We start from the raw sequence: 22,635 nt of genomic DNA, 5'->3' as shown, positions 1-22,635 counted from the left end.
TGGCTAATCCATCGCATCTTGATGTGTGGTCATGAGAAGTATCTTCTAGCGAGGGTGAAGACAAGTCCGATGTGTTGTCCTGTTCTTTGGATGCTTTCTTCTTGCACGGCCATTGTGCTCTTTGGGGATGCAGCCGTCCTGGGTTTTGGGATTAACCCTATGGCAATGGAGATAAGCAAAGAGCTGGACTGAAATTGCAGTTTTGCTATTTCCCTTCCCTAACCCTTCACCTGGATCCAGGAAGGCAAAATTCCTGAACTTGCTAGGAGTAGACCGTGAGTAGCAAAGGAGGCTGGTTTTCTGAGGATAAAACATCAGGGATTAAAAGGCAATGTCTGGAGCCAGGCTGTGGTGTTCCTGAAGTGTGGCTTGAATCGTTTTACAGCACCTTCCTTCCCATCCCTAATCGGAAATAAATTCCAGTGATTCTTATTCCCACGTGTAAGTGGGTTTAAAGATCACGGTCCTAACTGCAGAGTGGACTTTTCATAAGCTTACTCATAAAAGCTTATGACAAAAAGTCATAAAAGTCTTTTTATAACTTTTAGAGTGTTATATGTCCATTCTCTGTTGAGGGAAATGACTGACGTACAGGAAGAATCAGCTATGTAGAGACCGGATTCAGACTTGTTGAAAGTGCCAGTTTCCTTGAATACAGTTACGGAAAGCACATGCAGAGAATGGGTCAGGCAGCACGCCTTCCCAGAAATTACCCTGCATGGCGATTTGGAAGGAAAGAAGCAAGGGATGTCGCGTCATCTGAATTGTTTCATTGACCTCGGATAGTCCCGTCGAAGGGCTTTGTTTCTTGGGTGGGTCGGTGCCTGGCCAGTGCATCGGGTCCCGCGAAGGGGGCATGTCTCTTGTCTAATGGTGCTTCTCGACAAATGTGCAGTAGGCATGGCGCAGTGGTGGCTTTTTTTAAATTCGCAGGCATGCTGATCTCGCCTGCCATCCTTCCTCAGAAACCCAGCTTCCTCAGAAACCCAAACTTCCTCAGAAACCCAGTCCTTGCGGTAGCTGGTGGGATACAGGGAGGACAATTTCCCAAGCAGTGACACATCATTTCTTGTTGTAACGACTTGGTCTTGAATCTAGCAGAAGGATACTTCATTTGTGACTATGGGAACTCTGTGCACTTCCGAACTCTCCTCTGCATTAATGTGCCTCCCTTTCCAGCCAGAGCCTCACATCAGCTCCAGGTTCGTGTCTGCCACCAGTTCTGGTAGATGCTCACTCAGGACATGGTCTTTTAGCAAGGGCACTGAGGCTGTAAATCTCTTTTCCTGCAAGATGTTTAATTTTACTTGTTCAGTCCAGGGTGCTGGACTGTTGGTTAATGTGCTTCCCTGGTAATTTAGTTGGGAGTAGCGTCTTCTAGCCCTGGCAGGACTTGCTGCCTTCTTTTCTGGCTTTCCTCTGATTTGTGCATGCCACATTATGCTTCTCAGGTATATTTTTTTAGATAGCTCATTTAACTTTTTAGAATAACCGCTGGATCAAAAGTGATGGCATCAATACTTCATTCATGTGTAGCATTTCCATCCCACTTTGCAGGCACCAGTTTCTCAGAGTGACCTCAGGGTCACAACTCAAAGGACTGCTCGCAAAAGACTGCTGTACCGCAAGCTTGCGTGTCGAGTCACCTTGGCTAAGCTGAACAGGCACTGGTCTACGGCTGGGCAGTGGCCACATGTGAAGCAGAGTGGGGGGTGGACTCAATGGCCTTCAAGGCCCCTTTCAATTCTACTTCTATTTTAAGATGCAAGGAAAGGCATTGGAAAGAAAGAGGAGAAGAAATGCAGGTTGGTGAATCAGTTGACCTGATGAAGGAGGGTAAAGAGACCAGTTGAACTGTATCTCTGGCTCTTCTGGGTTGAGCTGGCTCTGTGTGCTTCCGTCCCTTTCTATAGTTTCTCTTCTTTTGCATTCAAGCCTAAATGGATTCATTTCCCAGGGCAAAATATTCCCTCTGACTCCGTTCTGGTGGCCATTGGGGGAAGGAGCTAGACTCTGGCAGGTGATCGAGCCTTTCTGTTTCTGTTTCTTCCATCCTCTCAGAGCAAGATGTCCTACTGGCAGCAGCTGTTGTGCAGAGGATAGGGAAGGGTTGTGCTTCCTGCTGGAACGGGAAGGCAGCATGGGCTTTCCCAGGTGCGGAGTGCAAACCCTTCGATCCCGAACTCGCTTACTGGATAGTGAGCACCAAGGAAGGCACTGGCACGTCCTTTAGAGAACACGCCTGGATTTGCATGCTAAGAAACCTGCACATGTTGCCTTAGGCAGCCTTTACCCCAAATAGCATGCTGAGCTCTGTACGTTTCACCAGCTCTTGCCAAGCATGTAGCTTATAAGAGATGGGAATAACACCAGGCCAAGCATGAGGCAAGCACGAACACATCAGCCGCGACACGTGCTGTTGTGTACAACCCTGCCGCCCTTAACACTTTGGCCAATGAGCAGGGCCGGGCTGTGCTTTCCTGCAGTCTTGCAGTCCCAGAGCTGGTGAGAAACATTTGTGCCTCTTGCCAAGCACATGTGAGTAACCATCAGGTGCTGATGCACCTGTTTGTGCTGAAATGTCGGGTCAAATGAGTCTGTGGTCTAATTCTCTTTTGCCAGTTTTGTCACGAGCCATATTTGCAAATCTGAACTCCCATCTGTTTTGGCACCATCCTGGACTTTCTTTCCTCCCCTCTCAATTTTATTTAGCAAACTTTTCAACTCCTTCGCCCAGTGAAATATGCTTGTTAGAACTGTGCGGTGTTAAACATTTTTTGAATTTTATGTCCCTTCAGAGGCTGTTGACTAACCTTTTTCAGGAACATCTGTTACACATGCCATGATTGCTGGATGAAGGCAAAAGCATATGACCTCGTGTTGGGCTGCTGGATTTGGATTATCAACATTTTGCCACAGGATGACCTTTTTTTGCTTGAGTGGTTATCCTATTGCAGCTGGGCAAGAAGGTCCTTCAGTCTGAGGGCCAAATTCCATTTCAGAGAATCTGTGGACACATTTCAATCATAGATGGGGCCAAAAGCAAAAGGGAAGGAGCCAAAATACCCAGAACAACAGCATGGATTTGTGTAACGCCGTTCCTCAAAGGAGGCAAATCCAGGGTAAGGTGGTTCAGCCTTTTAGAATGGAGAAAAGACTGTGTAAAGCCAGGAAACGTGCTGCAATCTGGGGAAGAGAACACAGCTAGGGAAAGGGGCATTGTGATCTAGGGAAACCTGGCAGGCCAGTCCACCATTTTGTTTTCCTGCAATATGGCAATAGTCCCTAGGCGAACCGAGTTTTGTTCCACTTTTCCAAGGAGCCATCAGCCTCGTTCTCCTGCTAGTATGCATAAGGTCGGGCTTGCACCTGGGTTGTCGCACATTTCCCATGGAAAACATGACAGCACCTCGCAAAGCTTGGATGAAGCTTGACTTCTCCCCAGAGGGTGACAGGTGTCTGGACCAAAACTGTAAGGCTCTGGCTTCTTGTTACTTTAAAGCAAGGAAGTCAGGCCGGTGGGATTTCTGAAAGGAACTGTCCAGCTTGCCAAAGATTCATCTCTGTCCTGGCTCGAGATAAACTTAGCTGGAGAATAGATGAGCTCACTGCACAGCTGTGTGCATTTTTGCTGGCATCAGAACTGACAGGGAGCGCACCCAACGTGAGCCCCCTTTCTCACAATAGGATTTCGTTATCTCGCCGCTGTATGAGCACGCTATCTGTGGAGCCTTCCCCAAAAGGCCGGGATTCGTTTCCTTGTTGCTTCCCTTCAGCAAAGCAGTGAGATAAGCACAATTTCCCCGCTACAACAAGCAGTGAATTATTCCACCATGACCAAATGGTCAACCTTTTTCTGCAGGGAGGAAATCCAGAAAATACAACTTGCTGGTCACTCCGTAGAAAAGTGCTCTGTGGAAATGCATATGCTTTGGTAAGGCCATAGAAGCAAGCTGTTGAGAGAAGTACAGATTCATGCTATCCGTAAGAAAAGTTCCAGAATCCATATTAGTATGCTAATTTTACTGGAGCTGGAATACCTTGGGATTCTCAGAGAATCCCAGAGAATCCACACCCCAGTAGGAACCACGTGAGAAGCACCCCTGACGTTGCTCCTCCTGTTTGCCCACCTCTTGCTTGTTCTTCCACCACTTGCTCTGGCCCTGATGTGAGAAGGAAGAGCAGAAGTGCCTTGCTCTACTAGCACGTTTTTGCTCTCTGCTGCTCAAGCAAGCCAGTTGCAGCAATGCTGTGGCTTGTCCATGGGCCCTCCAAAGCCTGGAACCAGCACCGGGCCAGCCCAAAGATCACCAGAACATGGTCAAGCTGTTGAGATCTCCATGTCTGCATCAGGCAGGGTCTTACAGGGGATGGAGAGGTGAACACTGAAGGAAAAGAAACCCTGTTTAGTTTGTGAGACCACGGGGCTTCCGCGTTTGTAGTTTCAGGAGGAAGTGGGGGCTTGAAGACATTCGAAATAAGCTCCACAGATCATGTGATGTGGATGAGCTTGAACCTGGAGCTGCCTATACAGCAGGGAACAACATGAAGAAAAACGTTGATTTCCCCCGTATCAGATCCAGCTGCTGTTACTCTAACATGTTTCCATCCTGGGTAAAGCTCACAGGCCCAGCCTGACTTCACTATCAGGTCATTCCTTTCTTCTCCACCCGCTGCTTTTGTTATCATCCTGTCTGATGAAGAGATCTGGAGCTCATATGGATCTTGGTAGTCTTCTGGTTCCAGTAAAAGCACTGCACTTAAATAGTCCTTACAGCACAACATCAGAGCATTTCAGTATGGAGCGATGACCTAGAGATATCGCTTTCATGATTTGTTTGGGAAATGGGAAGATTTCCTACTTTGTCAGATCAAAACCTTCATCATGGACGGGCCAGTGAAATCCAAAACATTTGACCTGCAACCTTAGTGTTGTATTATAATGCCTTCTCACAGGAGAATTTTCCAAAGGGGAGCGTGATTCTTGTTTCATCTGCTGAAATCAAGTGCTCAGATCAGTTCCAAACATCTGCTTCCCCCAAAGGACCATCTGGCATCATATCTGGAAGGGGCTTCTCTAAAAAAAGAAAGAAAGTTGTCCACCTATTGAAGCAGCAGCCAAAACAGATTTTATTGTAGAAAGTGGGGCGTGGGCAAACCCAACTTTAGTTTCCTCATCAAAATAGTGGAAAGCCAGCACTGCCCTGAATTGGAGTCACCCCCAGATGTCCCTCTTCTTTCTAAGGGTACAAATAGTCTTGAGGAACAAGCGAGGAATGTTTGGCCTCACTCTGGTTTGAGTGTCTGTGGTCAGAAGGATGGAAACTTCTGGATAACCATCTCCTGCTTCTTGATCAAAGCAAGATTGGCTCAGTAAGTTGCTCGTGACTGCACCGCACTTGATGTGCGTTGAGCTTGTTGTCGAGGTGTGTTCATCACATGTCGGTTACATGGACCAGCTTCAGCCTTGCACTAGGGGTAGGGGTAGGGCAGCGGAGGCGTTGGCCCATCTTGCTGCGTTTGAAACCCTCTTCCCTTGCTTTATTGGAGCCATTTTTTAACTTCTCTCTCTCTCTAGTAAACACCACTGTGATTCTTTGTCATGAGATTTGCTTTGCATTGAATTACTAGCCCTTTTCTGGATTAGCTCAAAATACATGTAACTGGCTTGGATACGGCTTTTTGGATGTGCGTTCTCAGCCTACATAATTCATGGTAAACTATCTAATAATGCAGCCTTTGCTTTACTGGTTATTGTACTTGGTGTTGCATGCCGGCTTTGTTGGCTGTGATAAAAGCAATGCAGTCAAGAAGCTCATGCATGAGGAACGGGTTGTTTCGATGCTTCTTCCTCAGTGACTGAGGTAAAGAAGTGAAGATCAGGTCAGAAGCTGGCTCTCTTAACTCTCGCTTGACTTCGGTCCCATGCTTGGTCCTGGCCAGGAATCAATCAAGCTGAGAGAAGTCTGTGATTGCCCAGGAATACTAGTGGATTCTTTGTACAAAGCACACAAAATATATAATTCTTTGTGCAAGACACACGGAGTATGTAATTCTTGCCAAATATATGTAAATTACATATAATTCTTTGCACAAAGTCCACAAAATCTGCGAGTCATATATGCAGAAGCAGAACTTGGAATGCAGAGATGGCTCTGCAGAAGCAGAACGTTCCTGCCGGATGGCTCTGCAAATGCTCAGCAAGAGTTGGAGTTAGGGAGAGAGAAGGCAGGCTAGAGCTGTGGGAGCCGAGCTGAGGAAATCCAGGGGATTTTCAGCCCAGGGGTTCTCCGCTGTTCCCTGCAGACCATCTTCAACCTCCCCTGTCCTTTTTCCAAATCGGATATTCGCCTGCCAGAAATTCTGCACTGAACGGGGACTGTGCGTGGCAAAGGACTGGGGTGAACCCTTCCTCTCCCAGAACTCTTCCTCTTCCTCTGTATGCCATCCCCAGAAATTTTGCCCGTGAGGGATGCAGCCTTTCAAACTCCCACGTGCTTGTTAACTGTAAGGCCTCGACATCTATCCTGCGGTACCTAAAATAATCCTTTGGCCTTGAGCTAAATTAGAAAACGGCTTGCAACTAAAACAGTAACCGATCAGATGGCAAAACAACAGCCTATGGGGAGGCGACAACTGATTCACTTCTAATATGACTAAAGGGGTTTTAAACCCCCAAGTTCCATTTCAGGACTATTATTTGGTGTAGCGAAATACCCAAATTGATGAATAAATGCATGTTTAGTACATCTTTCTCTTTCTTTTAGATGTATCTAGGAAATATTTTTGGAGTAATTTTTTAGGTGCTGCTCTCCAAAAGACCCTAGGTGACTTACAATAGAAGCAAGACATACATATTCAAAGCTTTGGCCACGATGATATGCTCAAACATAACTACCCCCTGAAACAATGGAGGCATCCGTGAACTGAGCAGTCTGTCATATGGCGCCAAGTCCCTTGACGGATGTATAAACGGGCTGATTCATGCCTCCAGCCCAGATTTCTATAAATACGTACATTGACCATCCATCTCTCTTCTCAGTCTAGTTACATTTGCAGCCCGACATGCTGGTGGATGTTTGTCTCATAGAGAAACTATCCTGAGATTTAGCAATAAGATCTTTAGCAAGACAAATAAAAATAGTTCAAAGAAACGATGGCTATGAAAACCAGCTTGAATTAGTTAGACAGGTTTGGTGAGAGGAGTTTAAGGAACAGAACAGCATGTTCAGGAATCTTGGGCAGAAAGTCAGGAAGCGACTTGGGGTTAGGAAAACCAACTAGAGAGCACTGTTGCGGTTTTTTTAAAGCATGGGAATAATCGCGGTCTTAATGGAGAAAGGCGGAAGAGCAATATGATGTCGGAGGGTGATGTAGGAAGGAGGAACATACTTTAGAAAAGAACCATCTGCATTAGTGCATGAGAGAGAAGAAGGTTCAAATAAGGCTGAGGTGATTAGCTAGGGAAATGGAAGGCAATGTGTCATCCACAGATATATAAATTTGGAAAACTGAAGAAAATGAGACATTGAGCAATAAAAGTACCCAGTGTTCCTTTTCCAGGATTGAGACACTTCCGAGTAACAACTGCATTTGATATTTTCTGAAATGGAGGGAGGGAAGGAGGAAATATTTGCACTTTCTGTGCTGTCAGCTGCTCTTGGGGCAGCCTCTGACATCTCCAAGCAGGGCTGGAGTAATTTCTCCTGGAACCCTGGAGAACCTCTGCCAGCCAGTGTTGACAGTGCTGGTTGAGATGGATAATGAGGCTGACTCAGTTTAAGGTGGCTTCTGCAGTTCCTAACTCCAGATCCAACCTGGTAGCCATCACACTTGCTGTAGAGGCTGATCTGAGCTCTGCAGATGTCCTGCTCCACTTCTCCATCAAGTCGGTTTTCCCCTGGCCCTGTTCCATCCCCTTCCTTTCCTGCTAAATCTGCTTTTGCAAAATCTTGGCTTATTAAGCGGCTTGGAGGTCTCAAAAGCTTCCATGGTTTTAGTGATCTTTTGGTTGGCTTCATCGAAGGATTGCATGAGTGTGGATCCTGGGATGAATGAAGATGAGCAAACCATGGTTTGAGAAGAGTAGGAAGAGACAGGAAAGAGGAGGCCAGAGAGGGAAAAATGGTCAGCAGAAGATCTCTTGAGCTGATCAGTGGCAAAGCTGAAGGAAAGGGAGAACAAAGTGGAGAAGAGATGAGGAGAAAGAAAAGACAGATATCACCCTGGCTTAGATGCAATAGCAAATCAGGGTCGCTGCATGAGAAAGACCATGGCAAGTAAGTCTGTGTAACCAGCATTCTGTTTACACAGTGGCAAACCAGCTTCAAGAATGCACTAGCAGCCCAGCATCTGGTGGTCCCTGGGAAATCATCTCTTACACTGGAGGAAGTGAACCTCCATCAGGACTAGTAGCAATAGAAGTCTGTTCCTCCCTGAATGTATCCAGTTACTTCCAAATTGGGAGCCATCACCGCAGGACTCTTGTCATGTTACACTAAGGCTAAGCAAGCTAAGTTTACACTAAGCTAACATTAAGCTAAGTTCCCTGTAGGCTCAGCAGAGCACACCAGCCGCCATTTTGCGTGTGCAAGTGGAGGTGTGCTTGTGGCTTGCCTTGTCATGCTCGCCTGCAATCCTGGGCTGTTTGAGGGTTTGGACAGTCCTCCCAAAACCCATAGCTTGTTTCAGCGTTATTTGAGGGTCGCCTACCTCCTCACACAATCCATGATTCTGGGTTCACATGACACAGAAAATAAGGATACCCACCATGACTCTCTGTCATGCCACAGCCCCTGCAACTAAATTAGGCCACAGTGGACTGCCCGGTCGGTCATGCAAACCAGTTCTGCATCTTGTGGTAGCAAATTCCTTCGCCTACCAGTCCTCTGTGAGCAGAAGCAGCTGGCTTTGCTCGCACCAAAAGCCTGGGAAGAGAAGTGGAGTTATGCTAATGATGCCCCCGAGGTCTCCAATTAGCCCCTCTTTGTCCCGATGTGCATCTGAGCTTGTAACATGAATATTCCAAGTGCTCTCCCTTTGCCTGCAACTGATTATCCCCTGTTGCGTCTGTCTACTTCTTTTCCTGCAGAGCAGCCTTTCCCAAACTCGAGCCTCCCATCTCCGGTCAGCATGGCCAATGGACAGGGATGATGGGAGTTGTGCTGCAATGCATCTGGAGAGTCCTGGGGCTGGAAAGGCTCTTGCAGAGCAAAAGTGCAAACGCCATGGGGCAGTCTGAGCCGTTCCGATCTCAATCTGCATCGCCCAGTCTGGGCTTCTTGGCAGCCAGCTCCCAAAATCTCAAGAAGCCCTTTCTCAGTTTTCTCATTATTCTTTGCCCAGAAAGGGAATAATCAGTCCCTGCACATACAAGAGATTTAAAAAGAGAGCCAAGTGTTTCGTGAAAGCCTTCTTTCCCCAGCCTCTGATTTATCTCAGTACTGTATGTTTATTTTTACTTTTTGCCTTTGTGAACGCTTGGCCACAAATGGCCGGATTTGTCCTGGCTAGTTTTGGAACTCAGGACTATTTCGAGCGCAGAGATGACGAAGGGCCAGGAGGTCACTAATACATGTCACGTGACCGAAGTGGCCTGGCGTTACAGATGCTGTCAAAACATTTCTTTTCCTAACAACTTTCAGCTCTGAATCTGATGTGAAAATACATTCAATGGTGATTAGTTTTGTTTTGTTTCCCTTCATTTAAGAGGGAAAAAAAACACATGCACAGCCAAGACTGGGCTTATACTTTCCACTTTCAATCATGGGCTGGAACCTTGTTTTTTTCTCTCAAAACATGGAGCTTTTGCATCACGCTGATCTTTTCCACTTCCAAATATAGATGTGATTAGATCTGAGCAGCACTCACAAAGGTTCAACGGCTGTGTCTGAGTTGGGATTCGTTGAAGTGCATGGCACATCTGACTGGTTAACAAAAGAGCAAGTGCAGTAACAAGGCAGTCATTTTTTGTCTTACATGGTAGCTCGGTTCCAACATTCGATCCCTCCATCAAGCTTGGAGCCGGTCCAGGAGAGAGGGAAAGTGTGTAAGCAGCCAGTTTGTGGGGAGGTATAGCTGGCTGTACAGCCCACAAAGCATTGTTTAGTGTTTCTCCATTGCCACAAATCTAGCCACTGGATTAGGCGGGGGAGGGCAGGGGAGGGCACTTACTTGGGTAACTCCAGGATAGCATCCAGCATGGGCTAGCTCGTATCTGATGCTTCACGTGGGGATTGGCCTGGCCAGCTTCCAGAATGTGTGCAAGAGTCAGGCATTGGGCTGCTGCCAATATGGTGGTTCTGTGTCCTATTTCACATAGGACAATCCTCTGTTTGCCCTATAAAAAAGCCAAGAACCATGCAAAGATTGAGCAGAGACCTTGGCGATTCCTGGTAACAGCTGGTGGGCAGGTCACCTATTGGCAGAATGCATCATAAGAAAAGCTGGATTAGAAGCAGAAGAAGGAGCGAAAATTGGCAGAAAAAACATCACTTATTTTAAGATATGCTTTCCACTTGCAATCATGTGTTGGAACCTTACCGCTGGCAGAAAGCAGCAATGGCTTGAAATGACTCCTGATAAAAGTGAATGAAGAAAGCACAGAATCAGGACTGAAGCTGAATATTAAGAGAACAAAAATCACGTCCAGAGAAGAACTACAAAACTTTACTGTTAATAATGAATAAATTGAAATAGTGAAAGATTTCATATACCTCAGCTCAGGCATCGGTTCGAAGAGAGATTGCAGCCAAGAAATTTGGAGAAGACTGAGACTTGGAAGGGAAGCAATGAAGGAACTGGAAAAGATATCAAGAGTAATAATGTTTCAGTGGAGACCAAGGCCAAGGTCATTCAGACTATTGTATTCCCAATTGCACTGAATGGGTGTGGAAGCTGGACAGTGAGGGAAATTGACAGGAAGAAAACGGATGTGCTTGAAACATGGTGCTGGAGGAGAGCTTTGTGAATAGCTTGGATGGCTAGAAAGATGAACAAGTGGGTTCTAGATCAAATCAAGCCAGAATGTTCCCTAGAAGCAAACTGAGGCTGTCCTACCTTGGACCCATCATGAGAAAGTGAGACCCCCCTGGACAAGACCATCAGGTTAGGGAAAGTTGAAAACAGAAGACAAAAGGGAAGACCAAATATGAGCTGCATGGAGCTTCAAAGCCACCACTTCGAACTTGGAAGAGCTGAATGGAGCTCTCACAGAAGGAACATTTTGGAGGACTCGCATTCATTGGGTTGCCATAAGTGCTCCTCGACCCAGAGCTTTCACTGGAAGCTCAGGTGACAGAGGTGGTGAGGAGCGCTTTCCTTCAGCTTCGGCTGATCCATCAGCTGCGCCCCTACCTGGAGTACGACTGCCTGGCGACAGTGACACACGCGCTGGTGACTTCCCGCCTAGACTTCTGTAACGCGCTCTACGTGGGGCTGCCCTTGAAGACGGTCCGGATACTTCAGTTGGTTCAAAATAGAGCTGCCAGGCTGCTGACGGGGACTGGGCGTTATGTTCACATGACTCCAGTCCTCCGTCAGCTTCACTGGCTTCCCATTGAAGTCCGGGCCCAATTCAAGGTGTTGGTGATGACCTATAAAGCCCTAAACGGCTTGGATCCTGGTTACCTGAAGGAGCACTTACGTCCATACATGCCCGCCCGCCCCTTGAGATCAGCGGGAGAGGCCCTTCTCTGGGAACCCTCCGTGAAGGAAATTAGGAGGGTGAGTACTCAGAGGAGGGCTTTCTCTGCGGTGGCGCCCAATCTATGGAATGCGCTCCCCAGAGAGGTCTGCCTGGCTCCGTCGTTATTTGTTTTTCGGTGCCAGGCGAAGAGCTTTTTATTCAAATGTTATTTTAATTGTTAATATTATTTATTCATTTTATTCTTTGGCCAGGGTGACTTAATTTATCTTGTTAATTTATATTATTCTATCTTGAAGTTTGTTTATGGTTGTGAGCCGCCCCGAGGCTTCGGTGAATGGGGTGGCATAGAAGTCTCCTAAATAAATAAATAAGTCAGAGATGACTTGAGAGCACACAGAACACACAAGTGATCACGCCTGGCCACAGTTTGCCCCACTGTGATGAAAGGTACCAAATTTCTATTGAAATTACTTATGCATTTATTTATTTAATATCTATACCACCCAGTAGCCAGTAAAGTAATCATGAAAGATTACCATACAAAATATAAAGCCAAATGTAAAACAGATGGGAGAAAAGCTTCTCCCTATCCAATTTCTTCACATCTTGCATAATTTTGTACACTCTCTGATTTAAATTCTGCAGCATTCATTTTTTAAAGGGCAGTGTTAGAATAGATGCAATAAACATGTATTCACATTTATATACCTCTCAGTCAGCAGATGCTCTCAGCATGGTTTATAATGTTAAAAAAATCCAAAACTGTAGTTATAACTATGAAAATAAAAAACTATTGCAAGATTAAAGTATTAAAATGTCAAAGAGTCTGCATTAAAATTTGCATATTTCAAAAGAAGTATTTCTACATTATAGTTAGTGGGGCAAAGTGCACACTTTTGACAAATAAACATATAGATGTGCACTTAACCCAACTGAAATGCACATTTCCTTTATTTGAACAAAAGGGAAAGCAGGTTGCATAGGACACGGGAACGAGGCAAATGAAGAATCTCAGCTGGGCCTGGTTCTCCCAGCTTTGGATCCGTTGCAGCCCAACCAGGCTTAGGGCCTGAGTATCCAAAGGAGCCTCTCCTTCCATATGCATCTGCTTGTCCCTTAAGATCTGGGGCAGAAGCCTCTTTCCAGGAGCCCTCCCTGAAGGAGATTAGGAGGGTGACTACCCGGAGGAGGGCCTTCTCTGCGGTGGCACCCCAATGGTGGAATTTCCTCCCCAGAGAGGTTTGCCTGGCACCGTCACTGTATTCTTTTTGGCACCAGGCCAAAACCTTTTTATTTTCCCAATGTTTTAAGACCCGACTGTTTTAATTGGGGTTTATTATTAGTTGAATTTGAGCTGTGTTTTAATTTTTTTACTATTTTGTATTGTTGAACCATCCCGAGATTTCGGTAATGGGATGGTCTAGAAATGTTTGAAATAAATAAATAAATAAATAAATAAATAAATAATACCTTAGGTATGAGCAAGGAAGGGCTGTAGCTCCCTTTGGAACGGTGAAGGACCACGGTCTGACCATGGCAGGTCAGGACACTGCCAGCCCGTGTAGGCAGTCATGAGCTATGAGTGGGAGCAATGGCTTAATGCATTATAAAGCAGTCTTCCCTACTTCGGTGTGTCTTTGCCTGTGGAAAGCTGTGATTGCTGAACTCTGCACAGGGCTGCAGTCTTAAGAGATTAGCTCTGGCTAGAATCACCACACAAAAAAGATAACATGTGTCTCTTTTGTAGTCTCAAGGATTAAGGGGCCAGGTATCTTTGTGGCTCCGATGGGGAAGGGAAAGCCTTTGATGAGCGAAGAGATTGGGGTTGAGTGGTGTTCCCTGGTTAAGCCAGGGCTATTTCTTTGTGTATTTCTTCCGATTAGAGTTGATTTCCATGGTGGTGTCTGGGCAGACACACGAGTCAACTGGCCCCACATATTTCTGCTCAGATCATAGCCATTGTGTCTGCATCTGCATGTAGGGTTATGGCTCAGCAGGAGCAAATGAGAGGCAAACCACTGGCCCCTTCCGTTAGCTCTGTTGGTGATCTTTTTTGGGTGATGTGCAAGTAACCATTCCATTTCTGCTGCATCTTTTCATGGCAACTGTACAGAGCTGTGGGGTTTGTGGAGTTCCACAATGAGCGGAAGGCTTAGGTGAACTCATTGGTAGGAAATACCTGGTCCCTTGACCTGGTTACCTGAAGGAGCGCTTACATCCATATATGCCCGCCCACTCCTTGAGATCTGCGGGAGAGGCCCTTCTCCGGGAATCCTCCGTGAAAGAAATTAGGAGGGTAGGTACTCGGAGGAAGGCTTTCTCTGCGGTGGTGCCCCATCTGTGGAATGCGCTCCCCAGAGAGGTCCGCCTGGCGCCGTCATTATTTGTTTTTCTGCGCCAGGAGAAGACCTTTTTATTTAAGCGTCATTTTAATTGTTAATATTATTTGCTTATTTTATCTAGCCAGGGTGACTTATTTTATATTGTTACTTATTTTATATTGCTATTTTTGTATTTTAACTTTATGTTGTGAGCTGCCCCGAGGCTTCGGCGAATGGGGCGGCATAGAAATGTTTTAATAAAAAAATAAGTAAGTAAGTAAGTAAGATAACAGGCCCTCATAATGTCCTTCGGAAGCTAATGGCTTGAGTCTGACTGCAGTGACACAATCATTCCCTTCCAAGTTCCAAGGAATAGAACTTTTCCCCCATCTTAGTCAGTTTTAACCCCGCCACCCGTCTGCTGATTTGCCACCTGTATGCATCTCTTCAGAAGGAAATCCCACTGAGTTTGATGTGGCTTCCTGCCTGATAAATATGTATAAAATAGCAGCATTAATGCAGTACCGCATTTGGGGTTTCCCCCAAATTAAGAAACTCTGGTTCTATTTTTGCATTTACCTGGAAACTGCCTTCAGGATAGAAGAGCATGAGAGAAATTGGCTCAGAGCAAAATAAAGGAAAATCCACCCTTCTTTTCCTGCTAGCAAAAATGTAGACAATTTGGATGGAAAAAATCAAAGGGCCAACAGAGGCTAAGGCCATGTGTTAGGGACAGAGGAAATAGCGTTGCTGCGAAGGACCAGAAAATGTCAGCCACTTGCCTCATGTGTTAACCTCGTCTGCTGCTCCTTCTTTGGCAGTTTGGCAGATGTCAAAAAGCACCTTTTTTTTTTTTTTTTTCTGCCGTGTCCTAGTTATGACTCCCCAGAATTTTGGCAACTTTATCTTGCCCTGTCGTAACACCTTCCAAGAAGCCTTATTCTGTATAACCCCACTGCCGCCTCTGTTTTTCTGGGGGAATTAATTAGTTATTCCTCGCCAAGTTCCCGGTGCAGGTTAGCTTTTGCAGAAGAAAAATAAGACAAGTGCAGGGGGCAGCTATTTTCTGCTTAACTAACATCCACGGTCAATTAAGAACCTCTCTTCTCCCTGTTTCCAGGAGAGAGTGTGTGTGTGTGTGTGAATAGTGCCATTGTTCTGGATTTCAAGGTGGACTCCTGTAACTCTTCTGTTGCCATGGTGTTGGAATGTTCTCCCCAATGATACTTCCTAGTAACCTCAGAGGTTTTCCCAGCAAATTAACCCAGGTGATTTGTAGGCGGCTGGGTTGCATTTCATGCTGCTGACAGCCAACTCGTTTAAGTAGGAGAGGAAACAGAAATTTTACAAGGATATTCAACTTTGATTGAAATGCAGAGATTACATTGAAACAATGCTGTCTTCGGGTCCTTACTTATCACAGGAAGCTAATAATTTAGAATATGTGTGTAGGCGGGTGTTAATATTGCCATGAACCAAAGCTGTAGTTGTATTTTGTGGCTACGGCTTGGAATTTGGAGGCTGAATAATTGGGAGGCAGTGTAAACTGGCCAGAAGGTGAGCTAGCTTTAAGGGCAGCTGGCAATTCCATTGGCCACATCATTAGTATATCATTTTGAATAGGAGGATTATTTCCACATTGCTGTTGGGTACTGTGGTATGGTGCTTGAAAATATAGGAACATAGAGACAGAGTGAGTCAGAAGGGGCCTCCTGGGCCATCTAGTCGGACCCCCAACTCCACCCAGCTCTGCTCATGACATGCCCACCATGTGCATGTCCAGCTATATATTTGCATGGTTCAGACCTAACGGGGAACCTATGAATGAGAGGCCTTCAGAATGTCCTGTCCTTCACAGCTCTGCTCAGCTCTTGTACATTCAAGACTGTGGCCTCCTCGATGAAGTCTGTCCATGCCACAGTTGCCATCTCTTTCTGCCTTCAACTTTCCCTAGCATGATCGTGATATAGTCACCCGTGTAACTTAGAGGAGGTGGTTGTGCTTGGATGGCATGCAGCGCAGGGGTGCAGGACCTCTGGTGCGAGAAGGAAGTGTGCTCTGCTAGAGACTCCTTCTGGCCCCTCAGGCCTCCCCGGAGGAATTTGCCTTCTTCCTCTGGCCCCATCTCCTCAGTCATTGCTTAGCTGGTCAATTCCAGGCCAGGTAGAGGTATTTTTGGCTCTACCCTTCACCTCCAGTCCAGACAGCCACTGGAAAGCAACCCTAGAGAATTCACAGAAATGGAATTCTGCCCTGGGATAGAAGAGATTCAGCACCCCAGGCTAAGACATAGTTTGATGTGTGTGAACACACCTTTGGATCACAGGCGTCTCTTTCCAGTTTCTTATTCTGCAAAGTCAAGAGGAGGAGTTTGGAAGAGGATGCTTCCATTTTTCCTTAACCGTAGCTTGCCATGTCTTCCAACATGACAAGCCATGGTTTCATGTTGGCTTGTTTCAAACATATTTAACATGAACCACCATTTGCCGTTTCAGAGAGTTTAGGATGAATGTAGCCTATATATTCCATAAGCACAAGGACACACTGTGCCATATTTTATAAACCAGGTGGGCAGTGGAGATAAAGAACAACCCCTCTGCAGTTCTCCTTATCCTTCACTGAACAAAGTAACTATTTGGGGTTTGCAGTAGACTTGCTCTAAGCATTGCCATTTTTATTTTAAATTTCCTTTTCAGTTGACAAATTCCTGCTTGTTCCTGTATGTCTCCTCCATGATTTGGGTATGAAGGAATCCTAAAACAAAATAAACACCCAGGTAAATCTCATCAAAAAGGATGTTCCCAGAAAACGTAGCATTTTCTCTCAGTTGAGGGGGAAAATGAGGGTTGTGAAAGATTTTTATGAACCTTAATTGCTGAGGCATTTTAATTATATAGGATCTGCATCTCAGGCATGTCAAGACAGAAGAATAAAATTACCCATTGGTTGGTGCAGCCTTCCCCAAACTCCTGTCCCCACTCAGTCCCCACTGGGCCTTAACCCCCAACCTTCCTCAGGCAACATGCTGTTTGGGGGTGATAGGAATTGTAGTCCTATACCCCTGGGGGCTGTCAGGTCAGGGACAAGTCTGAATTCTTATGTATCCCTGAGCAGTATATGTAACTTTTGCAAGGAGGGGCAGTGAGTCATCCTTTAATGGAGCTGTCTGTGTGATCAAAAAAGATAAACCTGTTCTGTAAAATTTCCAACGCAGCATCGCTATTACTTACCTTAAAGCAGGGAATCCTCCAGGCAAGCCACACACCTTGTATCATCACTTTCCTCTCCAGGAGCTACCTGAAGTTTCCAGATTGGAGACTAGGGACAATTTTGATGGTGGGACCAGGGTAAGAGAAACGGAATTAAATGTTCTCCCGGTGCAATCAGATTTGGAGCTCCAGAGCTCCTTCCCAGTAAGCAATACCAGTTAGATCCCACCATGGGCCTCTTAAATGTCATGAGGTTTGGATCCCAGACTTAATAATAGTGTCAGAGACGGTGGCGTAGTGGAACCAGGGCTGGCAGTGACTCACGCTGTCACCTGCCCGTTCCTCAGAATTCCTCTGAGCATAGCTGCAAAGCACACAGTAGCGTGAGAGGCAATGATAACACTTTCCAGCAACATTATTTGGCTGTCTTGCAATGCAAGGTATTTTGGGGAAAGGTGGACATGTTTGGGGACATTTTGGTGGTGTTGTTTTAGAAAAAATATGTGCAAGTGTAATGGGTATGGCAAAGTGGATAGAGTTGTCTGTGGACCCCAGGTGAAAGGGGCTGGAGAGGCAGGCCAGGCGAACGGAAGGATTTTGACACAGGTAGTACACAGTTCATCTGTGGAACTCATTGCCACAAGATGTGGGGGCAGATGTGAGCTTAGATGGAACTCAAGGAGGATGGTTCTGGTGCCCTAACATTTGGTGGAATGAAGTAGCTGCTGCAGGTGGCAGATTCTGGCAGGTGCCAGCAAAGTATTGGAGGAGAAACTTGAGTGCATTGCAGCTTGACCTGTGCCCCCTAAGCTAGCCAACAGCCTTTGCTTGGGTGGATGAAGTGGGAAGCGAACACCTTGAGCTTCCTTTCCTGGGTCTTACACGAGTACTTCGGGAAGAAAGCTTCCCCATGCAGAGTTCTGTTTCCAAGCCTCCAAGAAATTCTCTTACTGTTCTTCTGCTTCCTTACCTTCCACCTATTGATGGCAGCCTGTGCCCTTGCTTCAGAGGTTCCTGGTAACCCAGGTCCCATATTGCCGAGCATTAGACTGTTAGTAAGTAGAGGAGCAAGCCTCTAGCAGCACTGTTCTGCCTTTTTTCCTTTTTTGGTTCTCTCGGTGTCGTGGCAGAGAAATCGTCTGCATGTGATTTAATCTCTGAGTTCTCCTCCATCCCACCCCGGCAAATGGGCTCATCCCAGCAAAAGAATGTGTCAGGCTGCACCTATTCTGTTATTTTTTAATCTGAAATTAATCTTAGAAAGAATTCCAGCTCTCCCCTACCCAAACAGGTAAGATTATCTCCAGCAGGACCTGTCCATTTTCAGTTGGCAGATACGGGCAGGATCCGAGAAAAAGCTCTCCGCTCTCTTTTGTGTGTCCATAGAAACTAAATTATGTACAGGAGTTAATGAAATGTTCCCAGACATTCTGCATCTGGTTCTTTCTGTGCTGTTACTTAGGGCCAAGTTTCACTCATGCCAGCCCCACTGTGCTGCTCGTCTGCTTAATTGTGTTGTCAAAACTGAGTTGTGGCATTTCACCCTGATGAGTTTTAGCAATCATGGTAAGAAACAACGGTTTGTTCTGTTTTCTCCATACCAGCAAGGCTTGCCATGCTGTGATTTCCACAGTCCCGGTATGTAGCTACCACAGAGTCCCCTGGAAAGAGTGACAACTGCAGGAGCTGCTCTAGCCATCTAGTCTCTATGTGAGACCGATGAGGAAGAGGCAGCTGCATCAGGAGAGAGTGGTGTGCCTTGGGATTCAGTCTCAGGCAGTGGGGATGAGTTAACAGAGGGAGGCTGAGTGGGGAGGATGGAAACCACGCAAAGTAGAAATCACTTGATCATCTGTTAGGTAGATCACGGTAAAAATGCATGGATCATGGTAACCATACAGAGTTGTTTCTCATGCTCTGTGGACGCAGCTGCTGCGTTAAACGTGCGGGGTAATTTCCTTTGTAGACCCTTTGAAAAGAATGGGGCTTGAGTTAGTTGTGTGACTTAGGTCTCATTTGTTTCATTGGGTCAGTGCCCCATAAAACTCACAATGGATGTATGACCCATAGCACGCAATGTTTCAAATCTCTGTGAAAGCATACAGAAGCATGGTCTGGATTGGGACCAGCATGCACAGAGAGGAAATTTAAACCTTCCTAGCTGCCCACATCCCACTGTTACATCCAGTAACAAAATGAGAGTTCTACATATAGGGCAGGATACAGTTTTAAAAAATAAATAAATAAATTTAAAACAAAACTCTATTGCTGCCCATTCATTCCCCCCCCACCCCTTTGTTGGAATCCCAGTGGTGGTGATGATTCTGGAAAAAGAGGTCTCTGGGTGGGGAGAGGACAAGCTCCTGTACCCACATGTGGTGGCCATCCCAGTCTGATCGGGACCTACACGTTTACGCTAAGGCAACCGGAAAAGTGAAGGATTTAACAGAGAGTGTGGTTTAGCCTTTGGTGGAGCACCTGTTGCCCCTGAGAGCACAAGCACGAGCGAAGAGAATGGGTGGGCCCTTGGAAGGTTTTCCTCCCTGCTTCTTACTGCCATTGCTACTCCAGCAGGAGCAAGGACTTCTGCTTGACTTCTGCCCCTTGTCTTGCCCACCCACCTTAGGAGTATTTGTCTGGGGGCATGAAGCCTCTTTCCATTTTCTCATAGGATTTTGGGCAGCATTGCCTGGAACAGAGGGGAGGATGTGGTGATGACCACTGATTTGGTTGCCTTCTCTTGCTGCTTTTTTTAAAAAACCCACAATCAGACGCAACTGCCGCAGGCAAGGCAACTGTTCCACATGAAAGTCCTTTGTTTGAATATTCCCCACCCCACTGGAAGATCGAATTGGCCTAAGAACAAATTGGAGTAATTTAAGGCTTAATTTTTCCAGCATCAGTGCACAACAATAAAATCTGTGTAAGATTTTACAGATGCTCTGTCTACTGACCTTCAATCAGAAGAGCAATTGTTCAGCCTATAAACTTCAAATTGGCATAAAAATGCTCCCCCTTGATGGAGTTTTGTGTGTTTTGCTGGAAAGGTTTGCTCCTCTTGCTGGCTCCCAGAGCAGACTAAGAGGACCCGTTTTTAACCTCATGCTGTGCCCCAAATGCGCTCTGCAGTCCTTTCGTTATGCAGCTTTGGGGGTATTTTATGCCCCAGGCATTTCTGGTTTCCAGGAAGGAAACTGTAAAAGGCAGGAGACTGAAATGTGGGGACATTGTTTGCCACCCTGCATTTGACAGAGTCCTTGATTGCAGTCCTGCTTAGGTGTCATTGACACAGCAAAGTGAAGGAAAATCACCTTGGAAAGCAGGATGGAAAAGTCTGGACAAATTCGTATATCGAGATGGACCACTGGCCAGCCCAGTTCAGTATTGCCTGCTCCAGGGCTGGGGAACCTCCGTCCACCCGTGGGCCAGATCCCATTTCAGAGAAGTACTGGGAGGATGGATTTTTGTAGTGGGAGGATCCAGATGCAGAGGGGGCAGGGCCAGATACCAGCATCTTGTAATTAAAAGCTCTTCCTGCCTAGAACTAAGCATTAAGAGGGACATTTCTTTCTTTAGACTGAGGGGGACCTGCACAAAAGCTAGGAAAACAGTGATCTCTCTCTGGTTGGGAGATGGGGTTGGGCCCTAGAGAGCCAGAACTGTGGTTCAGGACTAAGGTTTTGCAGTTTTGCCCAGTCACTTCCTTCCCAGCCTGAAGCACCTTACAGAAAGACGAGAAGAAACATAGAAACAGAGCAAGTCAGAAGGGGTCTCCCGGGCCATCTAGTCTGACCTTCAGCACCAGCCGGCTCCGCTCACAACATGCCCACCATGTGGACATCCAGCCTGAATGCCATCCTGAGATCTTGGAGAGAGATCCGATGCCTTCCTGCACTTCCCATCCCACCAGTGAAATTCCTGTCATCATCTCTTCACAGTCTTCATTCCATACCTCCTTTCCAGCAATCTCCGGCTAAGGATGGCCCCAGATTTGGGTCCAGGAGGACTTGACAGAATGCCTTCTAGTGGGAACACCCTTGTGCCAAAGGCCTTGCAGGGCAGCTGTGGCAGACAGCAGCACTGTGGTCCTGAACTATTGTCATGTTTCCCCCGGAAGTCGCCAGGCGCTGCTGCATCGGAGGGCTGTGGACTCCAGGCGTTGGAGAGACCGTGGGTAAAACCCTTTGAGCATACCCATCTGCGCTCGCTTCGGCCCCTCTTGTGCCTCCCCTCCCCCCAGCACAACTTGTGGGGCCACTCAGAGGGACAATGCAGATGTCCAAAGGGCGTTTTTCTCTCTCCTCACCTGGGCAGGTAAACATACAGTGGCAGTGAGCAGTGGGGTCGGGAGGTGCTAGGGATTGACCACGGCCCCCCTGCAAATGCCAAGGCCCCAGCAGGTAACCCTGGCAACCAGCACTGCAGAAGACCAAAATTCATGCGCTGGCTACAGGGGCCTTGGGGCGGGAGTTTGTGTAGTGGCGAGCCCATCTCCTGCCTGACACAGGTAGGTTCTGACGACCTGTGGAACCTCTCCCCAACCCATGCAAGCTACACTTGTGCAGGCACTCCGTTCTAGAAAGCCGTCCTAAATTCTTTCACTTCCTCTCCTCGGTAGACCTGGCCACAATCTGGGAGAAGCTGGGCTCCATAGCAATTTTGTGGTGTCTGTAATTGCCATAGATTGAAAATGGGGAACGCGTCCAAGTCGTTCAGTGTGACATGTTGTGAGCCTGTCTTTTGTAAGACCTCCTCTCAGCCGCAAATCAGGTTTTGGTTTCTTTGCAAACAGGAGGGGGGATTCTGCTTGCTGGCAACATCCTTTCAGCCAAGCAGAATTAGTGCAACTTCTCATAGTTTTGCGATGGCTCGAGGTGGTGACTGCATACGCTTGTATTTAGAGAAGCTATAATTAATGCAGTCTTTTCTACTGCCTTTGTTGGTTTGGTCAGTTTGCAACTTGCAATCGAGAGCTCTCGCTTTTAAAAATAACATGGAGCTGCGAATAAGTGACTTGGTGAGGGTTGCTCATTTTAATCATGCCCTCTAGGAGAAAAACAGGACAACCCTGAACTAGATAGCATGTGCAACGTTGAAAAATGCAAGTTTGCACACATGTGTGCACAAACACAGCCCTTTGGGGTTATTCTTTAGTTAGCAAAACTCTACTTTCACATAGGCTTGGTTCCGCCCTGTCTGCATCTGACGTAGATTACTGTCCTAATTTAGAAACTTAATCCAAGGCTGGGCTGTAGCAGTAATTTGAACAGACTAATATCACAGCTACACCCGTCTGGGTGATGGGATACTGTTAGTAGCCGCTGCATAAATGGAAGTAAATGGGGAAATGGAAGTGAGCTGTCCTATGTGAAAAAGCCACCTTAAAGAAAATCAGGAGTTTGTTCTTAAAGAAATAATAAAACAATTCTCCTTATTTTTATATCATGTTATTATTATA

At 46.4% G+C, this 22,635-nt stretch overlaps 1 protein-coding gene and 1 long non-coding RNA gene across 5 annotated transcripts in view; one reads left to right on the top strand and one right to left on the bottom strand.

Annotated features, from left to right (window-relative positions):
- Positions 1 to 22,635, top strand: part of COL4A6 (collagen type IV alpha 6 chain) — a 145,398-nt gene that overhangs the window by 23,095 nt on the left and 99,668 nt on the right. The gene's annotated exons all lie outside the window — the stretch shown is intronic.
- On the bottom strand, positions 16,622 to 18,446 carry LOC123022102. The gene is made up of 2 exons (XR_006414465.1): positions 17,199 to 18,446; positions 16,622 to 16,722 (listed from the first exon to the last, which is right to left on the bottom strand). It is a non-coding gene; the product is annotated as an uncharacterized LOC123022102 (long non-coding RNA).

This window comes from Varanus komodoensis, unplaced genomic scaffold (genome assembly GCF_004798865.1).
Source record: "Varanus komodoensis strain SLA01 unplaced genomic scaffold, ASM479886v1 scaffold18_3, whole genome shotgun sequence".
Lineage (NCBI taxonomy): Eukaryota > Metazoa > Chordata > Lepidosauria > Squamata > Varanidae > Varanus > Varanus komodoensis.
The sequence above is the reverse complement of the archived record's forward strand: the minus strand, read 5'-3'. Positions and strand labels throughout refer to the sequence as shown.